Source organism: Trachymyrmex cornetzi, unplaced genomic scaffold (assembly GCF_001594075.2).
Source record: "Trachymyrmex cornetzi isolate Tcor2-1 unplaced genomic scaffold, Tcor1.1 scaffold176, whole genome shotgun sequence".
Taxonomy (NCBI): domain Eukaryota; kingdom Metazoa; phylum Arthropoda; class Insecta; order Hymenoptera; family Formicidae; genus Trachymyrmex; species Trachymyrmex cornetzi.
This window is the reverse complement of record NW_017296375.1, coordinates 27,044-32,715: the sequence shown is the minus strand read 5'-3', so window position 1 is coordinate 32,715 and position 5,672 is coordinate 27,044. Positions and strand designations below refer to the sequence as shown.

Sequence of the window (5,672 nt, the reverse complement as noted above, 5' to 3'; positions counted from 1 at the left end):
CAAGATTGAATTATTTAAAGCAACGAAGATCCAGCTCGGACCGTAATAGGCAGTTACTTTACAATTTATTGTAAACCCAAAAAGCATTGACGTATCTGCAAATCAGTTATTAATGAACATTTATAACTCTTTTGAAGCTGTTATTTATTTACGACAATATACACAATATTTTGAAAAACTTACTTCATCGACATTATTCTCTAGTCAGAACAATTGTAATATAAGCAATGATGTCGGATTCGAAAGTTTTGAGAACGAAGGCATCGGGACAATTGTGTGGAATGAAAGTAGTACAAAATTCTTTTTGACTTTATTTAAAGAAAAAAAGAGAAGATATAACAAGCAGAAAAATAAAGAATCTTAAAAAAATGTGGGAAATTATAGCCACAGAAATGACTATATAAATGGATGTAGTGTTACAGCATGACAAGCTGAAAATAAAATGAAAAGTTTAAACCGTTCATATAAGAATATGAAAAGTCATAATAAAAAAACAGTACGTGATAGAGCTGATTGTTCATATCAAAGGTATTTTACTATTCATAAAAAATGATAAATATATATGTATATATATTGGGTTAGGAAACATTACTTTTCCGTTACCCTGCTTTTGATATAATTCTTCCTCTTTTTCATATAGGGAATTAGATGATAGGAAAAAAACATAACATTGAGCCTTTAGTAGTATGTGGAAATAGAATCGGAACAAAATTAAAAGAGGTCGAAGAAAGACCAGTATTATGTGTAAATAGAATCGGAACATTATTAAAAGAGGTCGAAAAAATATCAAGTTATAAAGCGTCATCTTCTCGGTATTCCGCAGCTGAAGATCTTGACATGTACGTTTCATAATTTTTAAATACATTATCAGATAAGCTGTATATTTACTGCATTTGGTACATTTTAATTGTAATATTTATAAACGTTTAATATATCACATGTTTTTCAACTGTAGCATGCAAGAAGAAAATGAAACAATTACCGAGAATATTGATAAAGAGAACTGTGATATTGTTACTATAAATGCTAGAAATATTGTGCAAACATTGATAGTAATAGTACATATGTAAACGATACTAGTCATGTAAAAACAAAAAAGAAAAGACCAAATAACGTTGATGTAATGAAAAATACCATTAGCACTATTCTGGAAGAATTCAGAATGAGAAGGAAGGAATCCAAAGACTTTAAAAAAAAATATTTGGAATTGCAAGAAAACAAAACTCCAGTAAGAGAAGAAAGAAATAATATTTTAAAGGAAAAGAATGTTATATTGCTGGAACAGAACAAATTATTAAAAAATCAAAATTTTGTACTGCAGAAAATTTTATCAGAACTAAAAGAACTCAACAACTCAACTTAGTTTTTTATTACAGATTATTACGTAAAGAATATTCTATTTTATTATTTTTAATTGAAATATCTATGTCATTGAAAACCAAATTCTATGTTACAAGCGTACTGTTTTGTTTCTATGATAGTTCATATGTACTAAAGCTCCTTGTAACTCACTTTAAATTATAGGAAAATGTTATGTTACATGTTAAAAAGAATATGAATAAAATACAAATAAATTACAAATGTATAGCGTATTATTTCTTTAGTTATATCTTATTGTACAGTAATTTTAAACGAATAATTGTAAATATTATAAAAGTTAAAATATCATATCGATAACAGTACATAGAAATCATTAATCATAATCGAGCTAATTGCCGACAAATTTCATCCCTTACAATTTGTCCAGTATTGTTCCGTACATGTTCTTCGTGTTCATATTGTGCCACTTGTACGTGTTGTGCCAATGCTGGATCAGGATATGCATCATCCAATGGTGGTTCAAAAATGTCCATGTCATTTGCATTTGCGATGTTGTGCAAAATGCAACATGCATTGATAATTTGAACCATTCTTACAATGTTACGCAATTTAAAATGGTATAATTGACGAAATCGTTGTTTTAAATCTGCAAATGAATTCTCAGATGTAATTTTACAAGAGCTTCTGATTGAAATTAATTTGAGCTCTTGTTAATTGTCCATTGTCTCTGTACGGCACGAGAACATGAGGCAAACATGGATATGCACTATCGGCTAGTATGTATGTACCATTTGCAAGGATAAATGAGCAAATTCTTTCTATATTTTACAATTGTAATTTACCAAAATGTGTTATATATAAACACACATATTTAATACTGTGCTGTAAATAAATATCTTCACAAATATTGCTTAAACATTCATTTAATTCAGACTCATTAAAAACACTAGCATCATGTGCAGACCCTGGATAACCTACAAAAACGTCAATGAATTTTCGTTGGTAATTGACAACTTCTTGTAGCTGTATTGAAAAATATTACTTCTTATTAATGTATGAATCAGGATCTTCTAATGGTTTGTCTATACGAATATGGGTTCCATCCATTGAACTTGTATCACAAACAAAATATGTAGGGTAAGTGTCCAACAATGAACCATGTAAATTTCAGAGGCTCGTATTTCTCTCAATTATTGAATTGAAGGTCTGAATTTTTGCATACAGTTTATGAATTTAGTTGACTACATACCGTAAATAATAACTTTTAAGTTATCCCTGGAGTTTAGTTATAATTTCGATTATTTTAAAAAACGGGAAATGGTTCATTGTGAACAAGGAGTGTTACACAATGAACCATGCTATTTTTAATAATGATTTACATGTTTTATACTGCGAATTGTTGGGATTATTTTAGAAGTTTTGCTATATTTTAAAATGTTTATTTATAAAATAGATAATTATAAGGTGGTGAGGATTCACAAGACCGACCACCGCGTTTTTCTTTCGTTTTGAGTGAAAACGCGTCAACAAATAAATATATTTTTATTGAAATTTTAGATGGGGAGAGGGGCTGTATTCTAAATAATTATTACAATGAATTATTATTTTGAAGGTTATCGTAAAAAAGGTTATGTGATCTACAATATATCATGGTTCATTTTTCACTACGTCAAAATGATTCATTGAAGACCACCTAGCCTTTTCCACGATAATTCTCTAAATAATGTGGTAAAATAATGTAATAGAAAAAGTTACTTACAGAATAATAAAGCCAAATGTGCACATAAAACTATTGCACAATGAAAAAAATTATAGGTATAACAACAAAAACATAAAAAATACGTAAAACTTACGAAAAAAATTTACTTTGCAACCCAAAATTCTTAAAATGTGACATTACATGGTCGTTCTTAGCGCGATCTGCCAGTCGACTGGGGAGCCGAGGAGGGGCTCAAATGCGAGTCGCTGCATGATAGCAGCACAATCTGATAATGTTGCATTTACGAAATATCGCAATGGTTCATAGTGTACTATTGGTTCACTGTTGGACTACCTACCCTACTTAAAAATTAATTCGATAATGGAATCAATCGATAATAAAATTAATAATCAATAATTGATTGATTACAGTATTATAATAATCAATAATTGAATAACTACGAGGAATAAAAATTAATTAATAATTTATATTATTCTTGTTCTATATAAAAAGGGAATAATATAAATTATTAATATATATTGTTCTGAATTCTTCATTTTTAGCTTAAAAAATACATATATAAATTACAATAACATTGTATTACAACTATATTGTTTCTTTCCCATTGTATTTTTAAAGTTCTTACCTATATGACACCAGGGAATCCTGTGCGATTCCTATAATACTACTGAGTTACTTCCATCTCTGCATTAGTGGGCAATCTAATTATATTTGGCATTGATAACAAAAAATCAGTTACACGAGTGATAATATTGAATAATGTGCTGAATGTGACTCCAAATCTATCTGCTACATCTCGATATGATGCTGTTTGATGTCCAACCATTAATGATTTCTGCACTTCCATTTGTTCCTTATGTTTTCTGTTTCGTTCTTCCTTGTTTTCTTCGCGCCTTTTTTCTTTATTTGCCTCCCGTTTTTTAATTTCTTCTTTTCTTTCTTCTTTTTCTGCCGTAATATTGGCTAAGAACTCTTCCATAATGTTTTCGATTCGTTTTCTCTTTTTTATCGTCTCTGTAATGAATAATGCGAAAACAATTATTATATTGATAAATAATAACCGAATTAAATTAATTCCCGTCATTTTGCTTACACATTTTGTACTTAAGTTACAAATGTATACTATAACTACATTCACGGCCCGATTTACGTCAAAGTTAAAACATCAGATGTTATAACTTCAATATAAATTGAGCCGTTTAAATGTAGTATATATACCTATAAAACAAATTAGATAGAAAAAATTGGAACAAAATATAAAAGAGGCGTTTAAATTTCTTTTCTATTTCGTTGTTCCAATTTTTACCTCTTAGAAGTTTCGTTAACGTTTTTGTTATTCTCGCCTTACATTCCATTTACGCTTTTTAATTTCGTTAGGGATTACATAAGATCACAACTAAATATTATTTAGAATTGTTGTAATCCATTAATATACAAATACAAAAACTTACCTTTTGATTCAAGGAATGAAATAGTTGATAACAATGATCCTTCTTCATTTGGATTTGATGGATTTATTCGCTTGTAGCAATTGCAGGAGGTTTGATGGACTCTGTCCCCAAATAATTAACCCATGATCTAATACATAATAGGGATAATTAAATATCGTAATACAAAAATATATCTTGGAGAGGGTTCCGATAGTGCACATCGCTAATCGATCAATTTAAAATAAAATATTCTCATTGATAAAGTAGTGAAAAATTATTAAGCACTGACTAATGTAAGTGGATTTATGTTCTCAGCATGTGCATTACCAGGATCTTCTCTCTTGTTGCATAACTGTAAATATCGTAACATTTATATTATATACATACATATGTATGTATATATGTGTGTGTTTATATGTACGTGTATGTGTATGTGTATGATAAAACATACCGAAAAAATGCCCACATATTTCTGTGATTGCCATTTTTTTTATTCAAATCAATAATATTCTTGTATGTCCGTTTTAAGCCATTTTGGACATTTTGGACAAACACTGAAGTGCTGTTACGTTATAAGCTGCGTTAGTTTCTTTCATTTGAGCTGCAACTTCAGCTCAAATTTTGTTGCTGCGCTTGAACCCATTTGAAAATTCTTCCTCTCTTTCTCTATATAATTCGATTAACAGTAATACTCCTTTGTCCGGCCATACAAATGTTTTTGACTGATCTAAAAATTAAGCAAACACAAATTTTGAAGTTCGATAAATATTAGTTTTTATATAAAACTAATAACTTTAAGTAATAACTAATGACTATAACTAATAACTAATAACTATTTAACTAATAATTTTAACTAATAACTTTTTTAACTTTTATATAAAATTAAAGAATTTAATAGACATATGAATATTTATAAGAAAACTAAGTGTGCATCTTATCTTAGCAGCATTGTTTTGATCAATAGCATTTTCATCATGTGTTGAATCACTAGGTTTTACTGGCTCGTTATTACTGCTTTTATTTTGTTCCTTTGCAATAAGGTTTAGCAAAAACCTAGAGTCTACAAAAAACGACACAAAATTAATATAATTAATTACACAGGTCTGCATGGTTTTGTTGATTGGGATTTAACTATGTTTTCTTACGTAATTTTTCGCGCTGAATCCGAATCCGGCGGCAGAATTGCTCTATCACGTCAGGGT

At 29.0% G+C, this 5,672-nt stretch overlaps 1 pseudogene; it reads right to left on the bottom strand.

Annotated features, from left to right (window-relative positions):
* Positions 1–1,597: 1,597 nt before the first annotated feature.
* Positions 1,598–5,446, bottom strand: LOC108759255 (putative nuclease HARBI1; annotated as a pseudogene).
* Between the last annotated feature and the right edge of the window lie 226 nt (positions 5,447–5,672).